General features: G+C 52.3%; 1 protein-coding gene across 3 annotated transcripts in view; it reads right to left on the bottom strand.

Moving 5' to 3' along the window:
- PXYLP1 (2-phosphoxylose phosphatase 1) overlaps nt 1-11170 on the bottom strand; it is a 76808-nt gene extending 65638 nt beyond the window's left edge. For 2 of the 3 annotated variants that reach the window (XM_054708038.1, XM_008156474.3), the window contains exon 1: nt 5973-6024. The gene's annotated coding sequence lies outside the window, so the exon portion shown is untranslated. Of the gene's footprint in view, nt 1-5972; nt 6025-11109 lie in introns of those variants that run through there. The other variant, XM_054708037.1, reaches the window with a different exon arrangement.
- Nucleotides 11171-13277: the final 2107 nt, after the last annotated feature.

Below are 13277 nucleotides of genomic sequence, written 5' to 3'. Positions count from 1 at the left end.
TGTGTGTCTTATCCATTGTCATAGATTCGTTATATCAGTACAGCTGGTCGCACCAAGGATGTATTCTTAAGGAACGAATAAATGGTAGTAACAGCTAACGTTTTTTTAAGCACGTACCATGTGCAAGGCACTACTCTAAGTCCGGTCACGTACAATCTCATTTCAGCTTCACAACAATACCATGAGGTAGGTATCACTATCATCATCCCAATTTTATTAATGAGGAAACTGAGGCACGGAACGGCGAAGTAACTTGCCTAGTACAGGATTAGTAATGGTAGATCCAGGATTCAAAGCCAGTCTAGCTTCAGAGTCTACACTCTTAACCACTGCAATGCGCTGAATGCACAACCGAACACAGGTGCTCTAGTATTAGGAAGTCATCAGCGGAGAACAGCTGGCGGCCACAAACCCGGAGACATCCTCCCGGGAGGCTTCTGGTGGTGCTAGGCACACACTGTTTCTGTCTGTTTGACTTTTAATGAAAGCTGATACCTAAGCAGGAGACCACCTGTAATTTTCAAATAACGACTTTTTTAAAAACATATTTTTATTAATTTCAGAGAGAAAGGGAGACGGAGAGACAGGTAGGAACATCCGTGATGAAAGAGAATCATTGATCAGCTGCCTTCTGCACGCCCCACACTGAGGATCGAGCCTGCAACCCAGGCATGTGCCGTGACCAGCTCTCGAACCAGCAACCTCGTGGTGCATAGGTCAATGCCTCAACCACTGAGCTGCTCCGGCCGGGCTCAAATAACTATTAAGTATATTTGATTATCAAGCCACATTGGCAGGAATATCTAGGTTTACATAGTATTTGCTGCTCAAAATACCTGAATTCCAGGGGCAGTCTTTTAGACACCCTGTGGTCCTGTGTTCCCATCTCTAAGAAGGTCCCAGACTTGCTGGAAGGATTGAACCAGATCACAGAGATGGTTGCCTATTCATACGATAAGGTACTATAGAAGCATGATGGATGATCATGATAATTAGTATATTTCAATACAATGGTGGATCAAAACTTCTATACTCATCAATCGATACTTGTCAAAATTCTATACTTATCTATACTACTCTGAAAGTTCCTACTTATCTCTCCACGTTTTAGTAACCATGTTTAAAGCTTAACTACTTATTCCTACAAGATGGTTCCCCTTCATTATTATCTCTGAGCTTCTGTACATTTCTACTATAACTTTAATAATGTGTCTCTACCTTAATGCAACTGCTTCATTCACTTAAGAAGCATAAAGAGCTGAACAGCGTGGCTCAGTGTTGACCTACGAACCAGGAGGTCACGGTTTGATTCCCTGTCAGGACACATGCCCAGGTTGTGGGCTCGATCCGCAGTAGGGGGCCTGCAGGAGGCAGCGAATCAATGATTCTCTCTCATCATTGATGTTTCTCTCCCTCTCCCTTCCTTTCTGAAATCAATAAAAAGATGTTTATTTTAAAAAAAAGAAGCATAAAGAGTTAATAAGGCAGCAAATGTTTTAGTCTAACTTTAGATTCTCCTGTATTAGCAGATGACAAAATTAGCAAGCAAGAGCTTCATTTTTTAAAAATATAATTAAAAGGCTCAAAATGATATTGCTGTAGCTCTGAAGGCCTGAAGTTTGGGGTTGGACCCAAGAATGAGGTAAGTCTAGGAAAGTCAGCTGTGGTTCTGTTGGTTGGAAAGACATGTGTCTCCATATAATTGAGGGGGAGGAAAAAATCATATTCAAACTATTCATAAATTTGATATAAATGATACCTCTAACCACATAAAGGAGTGTAGAAGAGGGGAGGGGATGAGGGTGTCAAAACCAGGTGCCATAATTTTCAACTCAGTCTGTTTTTTAAAGCTCTGGTTTCTAAGGAAGTCAGTTATACACGGAGGCAGAGAATGGCAAGCAGATGACCAAGGGATGCCTAGTATTACAACAACATGAATGTAGAAGTTGGGGAAGTGACTGTGCAAACAAACAGAATTTTCAAGTTCCACCCGTTGCTACCACTAGGTGTTTGAGTTGCCCAAACTCTCCCCTACCCTGAGCACCAGCACAGAGACGGCTCCGCTGATGCGCTAAGTGCAGACGGACAGGGCTGGGGGAGAGGGAGGAAGAGAAGGCGGAAGGACAGAGGGATGCACAGATGACCCAGCCAAGAGGATACGGGTGCACAACTACTTCACAAGGCTCCTCCAAGTTCTTTCCTCGGTGCCTTTGTTGGATATTTTTTCCCGATGCTCTTCAGAGAGAGTGGGAGGGAGGGACGGGGAGAGACACACACACACACATTGACAGGTTGCCTCCCACTTGCTCCCTGACCAGGGGCAGGGAGCAAAACCGCAGGCTGAAGCTCTAACCGCTGAGCCACCGGTGGGGCTCTCGGTGCCTTTTTAACCACTAACTTCCTCCATGCTCTGGAATAAAGCTGACTGGCCTGTTCCTTTCCAAAAGCCCGTGGCTGCCGCAATGAAGGCCCTAGCATGCAGAGCTGGGGGTGGAGGCTAGCAGGCCAGAGTCTGTGGCTCAATTAGGCTACCCTGGCCTACCTACCGTTTGGACTCAGCAGACCCTGCCATTTCATTCCTGCTTCCCCTTAGCTGCTTTGCAGTATCTCCAGGCCATAGTCCATCTACCAAGCTGCCCGTGAGATTCAAGAAGGGGCCGTGGGAGATGACCTCTGTCAAAACGCCACAACCCCAGCAGAAGGCGGCTGGTGCCCCTTCTTCACCCACTAAGCGCAGATGCACAAGCCCTACTGGCTGCTTCGCCCCTTGCCAATCCCCTGGACTCCCGCTTCAGCATCTTCCGTGTAAGGTGGTTCCCCCAGACCAATGTTACACAAGCCATCACTTCCAAAGGGGCCACAGCCCTCATTCACTGCTCCCCCACCTTGCTAAGCTCAACTCTCGGCCGGCCTTTCAAAGCCTTCTAGAAGCCAGGATGGAGGGCCCAGCAAACCTTATTTCAGGTTACTGCAGGGCCATTCTCCCCCTCGGTGACTTTGCTCCTAATGGTAACCCTTAGACCTGAATGTGGACACAGTCCTAATCCACCAACCAAGATCCTTGTTCCAGGGTTGAAGTCTTCCCCGCTGAGTGTGTAGGACCGTTTGCCCGCCCACCTGCAGATAGCAGAGTCAGTCTCAGTCTCTCCCACCCTCCCTCCGTCCCTCCCTTCCTCACCCACAGCTGCAGGCATTAATTAAACCTCTTCTCGAAAACAGCTTTTCACCAGCTTCAGGAATCCTGGGTACGAGCCAGACCTGGAGACAGACACCGTCTGGGGAAGAAAGATAAGCCCACCACAGCGTGAGCCTGTGGGCAGTGCGGGTTCCCGCATTCAAGGGGCTGTTCTGAATTCCAGCTCTTCCCGGACCTCTGAAAAAGGGGGCACCGGGGGCTGCGCCCCCTCAGCCTCTGGCTGTGTTCTCCAGAGCTGACCCTGGACAGGGGCAGAAGCGCTGCACTTGGCTCCATCTGCCAGTGGTCACGGTCACCTCTGACAGGAACACCATGCAAAACCACCTGCCTCCTCCCCCCAACGGAGCTGCCAACCACACTGCCAGGCCTGTGCAAGAGGGGGCACTCCCGGCTCTGCGTGGGGAGCTGTTATTTGGGGTGGGCAGTGCCCACTGGAGTGAAGATGGTGCAATCGGAAGTAGCCCGCAGGCTCCACAAGCACACCGCATCTCCAAGGGCTTCCTCCCTCAGGGGCAGGGATGAGGGACGCAGAAGGGGGCTGTGGCCACAGCTCAAGGCCCTATTGGTTATGCTGGGGAGGACTCACCTCTCAGCAAACAGCCTTAGCTCCCCAACGGGCCCAATTCTGTGATAAGGACAACTAATTTCCTTCCTGGAAATGATGGAGTCCCCATTCAGGTTAGAAACCCAGCTCGCAGAGCCTAACCCATAAATTGAGCTCTCTGCCCCAAAGACAAATGTGTGTGTGTGTGTGTGTGTGTGTATTTGATTAATTTAAGGCTAACATTTTGAAAATAGTGCAGCACAATGGAAAAACATGGGATATGGTCTCAGACTGGATTTAAGAGGGTGACCCATTTTTCTAGACAAAAACAGTACCAGCATTTAGAGGGTGCCAGGGGCTGGGTGCAGGGGGCCACAGAGATAGTTTCACCCCTTCTCTGGCCAGTGGGGCATCCAAGAGTCAACACCTTATCACAGAGAGGAGTGGTGAGGGCGGAGGAGATGCCCACTGGAATTGTGGACACTCAGAGGGAGTCTTCTGTGTCCCATTGTGATCTGGGCATAATTACTCTATTAATTCACCATTCAGGGGTGAATGGATATTGAGCTAATTACTATTCAAGCCAATCAATAAAAATAAAAAATAGCTGCTGATTCTGCAGTCTCACAAACGCTTAGAGTGCGGTGCTCCAGAGGCAGGTGGGCCAGCCTGTCCCTGGGGCCCAAAGGCAGCCTCCCTCGCATCCGTGAGGGTGGGCTGGCCAGGAGCCAATCCCTAAAAGAGATGTACCCCCTGCATGTCGTTTCTCTGCAATAGGCAATTAATTCAATCCGAGACCTAATGAAAGCCAGGAGAGGGGAGGGGAGAGATGCAGGCACGGGCTTTCAGGCCGCAGCCCTGCATCTGCACCTCTCTCCAGGGAGCACGAGGCTTGTCAAACCATCTGTTTTAAACTCTTCCCACAGAAGTCCAGGCTGGGCACCAACACCTGAGGAGAAGGAGTTGTTGCCAAGCCCCGGCTGCGGTGACGTCACGTTTGTAAAGGCTGGCTTGGGCACTATCAGCTCCACAGATTGGGGTTCATCCGAGGGCATTCTGCAAAAAATGTCCCCACGACGAGAGCCCTCTGAGGCCCCCCGCCCTGGGCCATTCACCTCACCCTTCCTTCCCCCTCGCACCGATCTGATGCCACATCTCTCCCGGTTTTACTTCTGGAATGCTCACAAAGCATCCTTGCTTTCCTACGAAGGCACTGGACACGCAGGCGGTATAGCCTCGCTCCTCTGCTTAACGCCCAGCCGGAGCGGGGAAAATATGGCTCCCAATCCGCTCCCATCGTCAATCCTCGAACCACCCGCAGGTACAACTTGAAAGACCGCCGCAGCCACAAAGAGAGCAACCTGCTCTACGCAGATGCAGTTATGTGTGTGAAAGGAGACAAAACCGGCTTCTTTCAAAGATCGCGACCTAGTCGAGTTCACCCGCAAAAGCAACGCCGCGGGGTCGGGGCCACGCAGTCCTAACCTGAGCTCCCAGGCGCGTCGGCCCGCGCGCGCACCGGGTGACCTCTCCGCGGGGCCCCAGGACGGCCGCCGGCGCGGGGCGCAGGGAGCAGCCAAGAAGGGCCACCCCCAGCAAGGCCACGGAGAAGTTGCCGCCGCCTTCTCATCTGGGGGCGAGCGGGCTGGGCACTGCCCGGGAAGGGGTACCGGGGAGCTCGAGTTCGGGCTAGAATCCGGCGGCAGGAGTGCGGGGCCCGAGCGGGAGAGGGTTGGAGGGGCGGGGATTCGGGTGGAGGCTGGCAAGGCAAGAGGGGCGCGGGAGTGGCCCGGGAGAAGCGGGAGGTGGTGGGGTGGGCGAGGCGCCGGCGAGGAGGAGGTAGGGGGCGAGAGCCGGGGGAAAGGGCGGCGGGATCGCAGGCAGGGTTAGGGCGCGCTGGGGCTTGGAGAGGGGGCGGGGGCTGGGGCGAGGGGCGCGCGGGGGAGGCTTGAGGAAGGGGATGGCTTAGGGAGAGGGAGCGAGTGAGGCTGGGGTTTGGGGAGGACGCGGGTAGGGGGAGGCAGCTTAGTTGCGGGTTCAGACCCGCCTGACTGGCTCTCCCGCGGGAGACACGGGTCGTCCCGGCCTCGGCGCGTCCAGAGGAACCCCCTCGGTCTCCCAACCCCGGGCCCTGGGACGCCTGCCCGCCTCCAGCCTCCGCGCCGCTCAGCTTCAACGGCGACCAGCCAAGCCCGGCCCGGCCCGGCCCGGCCCGGCCCGCGCCACGCTCACCGCCCATAGTCCCGGCCCCGACTCCGTAGCTCCGCGCCGATTCAGCGCTCGCCGCCTGCTCGCCTGGCTCGGAGGGAGGCTGGGACCGCGCGCACAGACCGCGGGACAGCGCGACAGCCCACAGCGCCCCCTGCCGACCTCGCCGCGCCCCGCGCTCGGCCCGCCCCGCGTCAGGCGTCCCCCGGGCTCCGCCCCGAAGGCGGAGAGGCGGTCCCGCTGCCCCGCGGGCGAGTAGGGTGCAGAAGTGCTTGTGGAGAGGACGCTGACTCTTGGAAGCCAAACGGAGCCCCCAAAGACGGTCCAGTCTGCAGACCTCCCCGGGGGGGTGGGGGGTGGGGCGAAAGCTACGGTCACGGGCGTCTGAGTGCACAGAGACCGCGGCCACTTGCGTGCAGGGCCGCTGCGCGCCACACACCGCCGGACTCGGGATCTGGGGCTGTGCGGACGGACGGGATGCACCGCCCCGGCCCGGGCCTGGGGCCTTAGTGTGGGTGCCTTTGGGCCGTGCGCGTGGCCTGGCGCCGCCCTGGTCCCGGTGCCGGGCTTGGCGCGCACGTTTGGGGTCCGCCACGGCTGGGTGACTGCTGCCGCGTGCACTCAAACTGCTGCTACAAGTCTCGTCCCCGCGTCCCCGTTCCCTCTTTCACCTACTCCACGTTTCTCTTCCGGCGCCAACCACATCCGGCCCGTGAGTCAACTGGAGGCCTCCCTGCGGCTCTGTCTCCGGACAGTCTGCAGGCGCCGGGGGAGGTCGCGGCTGAGCAGCCGGTCTCCCCTCCCCCCTCCCTGCTCCGTGGCTCCCCCCCTTCCCCCCAGGCTACTGAAGATTCACAGAGCATTTGGCCTATTTCTGTAACTAACTTGGGCATCCGAGAGTTGAACTTGATTTGATACCATATTTGTGGGTCATTTCTTCCAAGTGTAGGTCTTCGGTGTCAGTGGGAAGTCGACAGTGACCCCATGTGCCTAGCACAGCTGGCCTTGAGCAAAACACTCATCCGTGTCACCACGTTTTCCCTTCCAGGCGCACTTTCTGGAGGAGCTAGTCATTGGCCTCCCAATTCCACTCCTGTATTGATGGCTCCCAAACCCACACACTACCCCTGCATCTTTTGCCCATATTCCTGCCTACTCTGGTTTTCTGCTAAGAACGTCCCATCTCAAGTCAGCAAATTCTATCTCTTCCCCAACACCCAACTTCATCTACCCTGTGGCGTCGCCATTCCCCCTGCCACCTGGGACACCTTCCTTACCTCGGGGCTCCATGTCCAGTCAGTGTTTGCTTCCAAACTCCGCTAACCTGCCATTCTCCCATTCCCGTGGTGCTACGCTGTCCTCAGCTCCTTCCTGCCCTGACTACTGACACGCCCTCCCAGCGAGCCCTGTATCTCCCAGCACAACATCTTTCACGGTCCCTCTAGCATCACCCCAGACTTTTCCACCTGGCTCTCAGTCCACCCACCACACCCAGCACTTCTCCTTCCAAACAGGCTTTCCCTCAGTGTCCTCCCACTAATCCCAGGCTCTCCCCTGGCTGGCACTGCCTCCCTCTCCCCGACAGACGTCAGTCAGGGCACCTTCTGCTGTAGATGACAGACAAGCCAGCTCACACTTGCTTAACAAAGAATTGGTTGACTCATGTAAATGAATGGCCCCGGATTTGGTTCCAGGGACTAACGATGTCAGGGACTCTCCATCTCTCAGCTTTGCTTCCTTCCACGTGAGCTACACTCTCGGGCATCACGTGTGAGAGCCTGGCAGATCCAAGCTCACCACCTCACAGCATCAAGTCCAGCAGAAAAACAGCTTCTCTTTGCCAACCATCCCACAAGCCGTGGGCCTGGTTCGGATCGGCACCTACTGAGTCACCTGTCCATCCTGCTCCCCCAGCCACTGTGACCCCATGGTGAGTGGTTCCCCCGTCCCCCCGCCCCCCGCCCCCTCTCAGCTACCTCCTCATCCCTCACAGGGAACGTGTGGCTGCTCCTGGATCCCTTCTCGGTCACGGGGACTAAAGGTGACTCAGGGACACCATCTGGAACCGTTCCCCCACAAAACCTGCCACACCACCACTTCACTTGGCTGCAGCCCTACTGTGCTGGTAACAGGGCATCCTGGGGTAGAGCTCCAAACAGGAGGTTGGGACACAGGCTCTCTCTGCTTTCATCTTCCTCCTCAAACTACCTGGCATGTCTGTCTTTGTACCATATGCCTCCCTAGGTGGAGACCTAGCACAGAGGTGGCCTCGGCCCCTCAGGGAACCTGGCAGGCTCTCCCTAGACTCTCTCTCTCCCGTCTCTTTCCTCATCACCCCTATTCCCTGAGAGCTTCTATGCCCCTCCCATTCTGGAGGAAGTGTCCACACCCTCCTCCCTGTGGACTTTGGGTTCTGAGTGGTACCCACCCTGCCCTGCCCCTCAGGGCAATAACACCTCATGGCTGAGCCATAGAGGAGGAAGGGGCTGTAAGAAAAGGTTCCTACAGGGAAATAAATAAATAAATAAATATAAATATCCCAAGACCATCACCTCTGTCAAACCTCTTTCCTTCGTGGTTGTTGAGGAGGTCGGTAGCCAGTGACCATCTGGCAAGCACCTGGGGAGGCTGTGTCAGAGATTGTCGCTGACCCAAAGGAAAGCAGCGTCAAGAGACAGGTAGCTTCCTGTCATGCCTGAAATTAGGACCTGGGTTTTTCAATTCCATGCCCAATAATCACCCCATACGATTTAGAATTGCTTTTTCTGTCACTTGCAAGCAAGAAAGCCCAGAGTAGGTCAAGCCCATAGCTCAGTGCCTGGCGCATTGGTTCCTGCAAAAACAGTAACTGTCATCATCACCATTCATCTGCTAAAGGAGCAAACATGCCCACTGATGACTGTAGAACAGTAGCAAGGAAAAAGTGCAGTGTCTTTGGCTTATCGCCACGGTCTCCCCCTTCCATCCCCAGCCTGCTGCTTTGTCCTTTCCACACGCACATGTTGGCCCCAGGGAAAATCTCAGAATTCATCGGAATCTGAACACACCCATCTTGTAAAAACAGCCCCAGGCTCACCCTTTTACACAAGCAAACCTGCACAGGCAGAGAGCAGCTGGGAGCAGGTGCCCATCTTCACTTCCGTTTCAATCCATTGAGCAAAAATTGAGCAAATATTTGCACAGCCTCCTTTGATTTGTGCTGTAGAGTTAGAGGAACAATGGGCTTCTGTCCTCACCATTAAAGGGATTTTCCTATGGGGGAAAACAAGTAGGCTAGGACACAGATGGAGGTAACAATACCAGGGAGTCCTTTGGGAGGGGGGGGAGTGGGGTGCTTTATTTGGACCAGGCTCTAAGCTCCAAAGTCTGTGCTGCCTGCAACCCTGCCTTACAACAGAAGTGCACATCTGCACAAAACATTTTATTTGTGTCTCCTACAGTATCTAGGTGACAAATATTTTTAAATCCCATTTACCATGGATTTTGTTTGTCTGATTATAAAAGGAGTGCCCATTCCTTATTTTAAAAAAAACCCTGGAAAAATACAAAGTTCACAAAAATAAAGGTGAAAATAAAAATTATCCAAAATAAATTTGTGTTGATTAATATAGTAGAGAATATCAAACCAAGATATTCTTCCACACCACTGCTGTCAAACCCAGGGTCTTATGGGGAAATAGATATCTTGTAAAAGGCTAAAGGTCATTTCTTAGGTTCTTGCAAAAATGCCGGATTCTCCCTGGCACATGTATATGATTAAAGACTGCAATCTGAGCCTCCCAGCTCCAGGGTGGTCTGCTCTCTATTATTTATGTATGCATGATTCATTTTCCCAGCTACCAGCTGCAATCCCTTCTCCCCACCCCCAGCAGGCTTATTATACTAGCCCCTTCTCCTCCTGAGAGCATCTAGGGAGGGCAAACTCATTTTACCATTTTTTTTTCTGGGTGAAATTTAATTAGAAAGGCAAATACAGAAAAACAGAACACAAAATGACCATGTTAAATAGAAATAAAAGATGGCTCTCAAAACTGACCCTGAGCAAAAAAATAAAAAATTATAAAGAACTGAAGCAATTTGCTGAATCATAGGTCTAAATATTCATTTTGTCCTCTAAACTCTGAGCCCAACCCAAAAAAAAAAAAAATGTTTCTAAAGAAAAAAGAAACAAGCACTTGGTGAACTCACAAAAATCTCATTGAGAAATCATAAAAGGACAACAAGGATTTGGGCAATTTCATCACCAACAGTGCCTGGCACATACCATATAAAAATTGGCTGAACAGATGAATGAACCAAGAGTCCCTCCCTCTCATTTTCTAATTAGAAACCAATCAGAAAGGAGACAAGAGGAGAGTGGGAATCTGCAGCCTCATGGCTCCCCGGGAGACAAAAACGAGTTCCCTGTTCATGAGAGAGCTGGGAACCAGATAACACCCCAGACTTCCAGATAGGACCCAAAACAGAAAAGATGGGAGCTTGAAAACAATCGTAAAATGCTGAAAGAAAGTCATTGCCGACGCAGAATTCTAGAGAAAACAAGAAACGGTGGGTAATCTACTTGTTCAAAATCAGTCACAGTGACATAATGCAAGAGCCAGGACTAGGATGTAGGCTTCGTGAACACTTCAGTAGCCTAGAGAATTCCTGTTGCAACATACCAACAACTGGGTATGTCAGTATTTTAAATTTCAGTCATTCTGATGGATATGATTTCTGACTTGGAAAGGGGGTGCATGTAATTGTCAGGCACTGGGATAAGGGAGACAAGTGTCCTCTGAAGAGAAAAGGCGTAACAAGAGGACAGATTGAAGCCGGGCCAGCATGGCTCAGTGGTTGAGCGTTGACCTATGAACCAGGAGGTCATGGTTCAATTCCTGGTCAGGGCACATGCCCGGGTTGTGGGCTGGATCCCCAGTAGAGACAGCCAATCGATGATGTTTCTCTCTCATTGATGTTTCTATCTATCACTCTCTTTTCCTCTCTCTCTCTAAAAAAAAAAAAAAAAAAAAATCAATAAAAACATTAAAAAAAAAAAAAGAATCCATTTGCAGGTCAGAACTGTCCAGTGTGCACATCGTGACATCATGATTCTTCACCAGGGTCTTCATTCAGGTCCCAGGTCCCTCAGGGTCTGCACCACCCAGAGGTCAGCACCCACCTGGCTCATGTGGCTGTGACTTATCACCACGGTGAGCCTGTCAACTCCTCAGACGACTCCCTGAATCCTGCAGAGTGCCTTGCACATGCCTGGCGATCAATGTCTGTTGATCAAGTCGCTGTTAATGAATAGAGACGGCTTCATCAGTGAATATTGATGAAATGGGACTGCTGCTCCCTCTGGACAGCAAGCCAGGGCTTTTGCCAACAGAGGCAGCAAAGAATACCCAATAAGCTGGATGTGTTCCAGCAGCCCTCTCCATGGACAAATCGTTAATCAGATCTGGGGGGGTGGGGGTCTCTCTGTTGTCATGGTGATGCTTAAAAAAACACACACACAACAAACCCAAAGGCTTCTCTTTATCAGCATTCCAGACATCAAGACTCTGAAGTAATGGCTCTTTGAAAATGGAATCATATTAATAAGATCTACTCGACTGAACAATGTGTTTCTTTCTTTCTTTTGATTAGATGCATTATCAACTTGGCTAGCAGCAAGACCTCATCAATGCAAAGTGCCCATTCATAAAGAACACCACTTCCAGCATGGAATGAATAAGGATGCAGCTCACCAATTTCAGAGATGCTGGTGGATAAGGAAGAAGCTCTGCGAATGGTGGTCTTTGGGCTGTAGATACTTGAAGGGCTTGGACTGTGTGTGGGTCATTTCTGTTGGATGAATCTTCAAATGCTGGGGCAGCCCACACAGGCCAGCGGATCAGACTGGTCACAATGCCTCAGAGGAAAGCTGAGAACAAGGAAATCTCACACTAGCTTTACATTGTGCAAGATCTGAATTGCAAGAATCTTGGAATTTTACTCCTCTCCTGTCTTGGTATCACCTTTTGACATTTGGATTTAATAATATTCAGTGTTTTTTGAGCTAATAATGTGGTGAATAGACTTTAAAATGGCCCCCAATGACCCTGACTACTGGTGTTCACACCCTTGAAAATTCCCCTCCCCTTGAGTGTGGTCAGGACCTGCACTTTCTTCTAACCAATAGAATATGGCAAAGGTGATGAGATGACACTTCTGTGATCACAATACATAAAATCTAACTTCTGTCTTGTTAGCAAACTCTCCCCTTTGCTGGTATAATGAGGTAAGATACCATACTGTGAGCTATTCTATGGGCAGACTCCAGCCAACAGTGGCCCCTAAACACTCTGCCTGCCGGCCTGCTCTCCCCCAAATGCCTCCCCCGTCAGCCTGCTCACCCCCAACTGCCCCCCCCACCAGCCTGCTCGCCCCAAACGGCCCCCCCACCAGCCTGCTCGCCCCAAACGGCCCCCCCAATGGCCTGCTCGGCCCCAACTGCCCCCCCCCCGCTGCCAGCCTGCTCACCCCCAACTGCCCCCCCCCATGCCAGCCTGCTCACCCCCAACTGCCCTCTCTGCTGACCTGATCACCCCTAACCACCTCTGCCTCGGCCCCACCACCATGGCTTTGTTCGAAAGGTCTCCCGGTCTAATTAGCATGAGGAGGAGGCATTTGGGCGGAACTGAAGCGAGGAACTAAAACCCTTAGACCAACAACCCACAGGGAACTGAATCCTGTCAACAACCACATGAGCTTGGAAGTAGATTCTTCCCCAATCAGATCTCCAGATGAAACCCCAGCCCTGACCAACACCTTGATTGAAGCCTCATGAAAAATCCTGAAGCAGGGTACTCAGCTAAGCCAGACCTGGAATCCTGACCCGCACAAACTCTTTGATAATAAATATGTGTTGTTTTAAGCCTTTGTCTTTGTGATGACTTGTTACACTACAATAGATCTTTAATACAAGCACTCACTGATGTTCAAATGCCATGGACACACCAGTGAACAAGATAGACAATTCCCAGCCTTTATGGACACTCCCTTCTAGTTGATTTATCTATTCTAATAAAAGGGTAATATGCTAATTAGACCGGGAGACCTTTCGAACAAAGCCATGGTGGCGGGGCCTGAGGCAGAGGTGGTTAGGGGGGATCAGGCCAGCAGAGAGGGCAGTTGGGGGTGAGCAGGCTGGCATGGGGGGGGGCAGTTGGGGGTGAGCAGGCTGGCATGGGGGAGGCAGTTGGGGGTGAGCAGGCTGGCAGCGGGGGGGCAGTTGGGGCCGAGCAGGCCATTGGGGGGGCCGTTTGGGGCGAGCAGGCTGGTGGGGGGGGCAGTTGGGGGTGA

The sequence above is a fragment of the Eptesicus fuscus genome, chromosome 18, assembly GCF_027574615.1.
Source record: "Eptesicus fuscus isolate TK198812 chromosome 18, DD_ASM_mEF_20220401, whole genome shotgun sequence".
NCBI lineage: Eukaryota > Metazoa > Chordata > Mammalia > Chiroptera > Vespertilionidae > Eptesicus > Eptesicus fuscus.
This window is presented reverse-complemented; position numbering and strand designations above follow the sequence as displayed.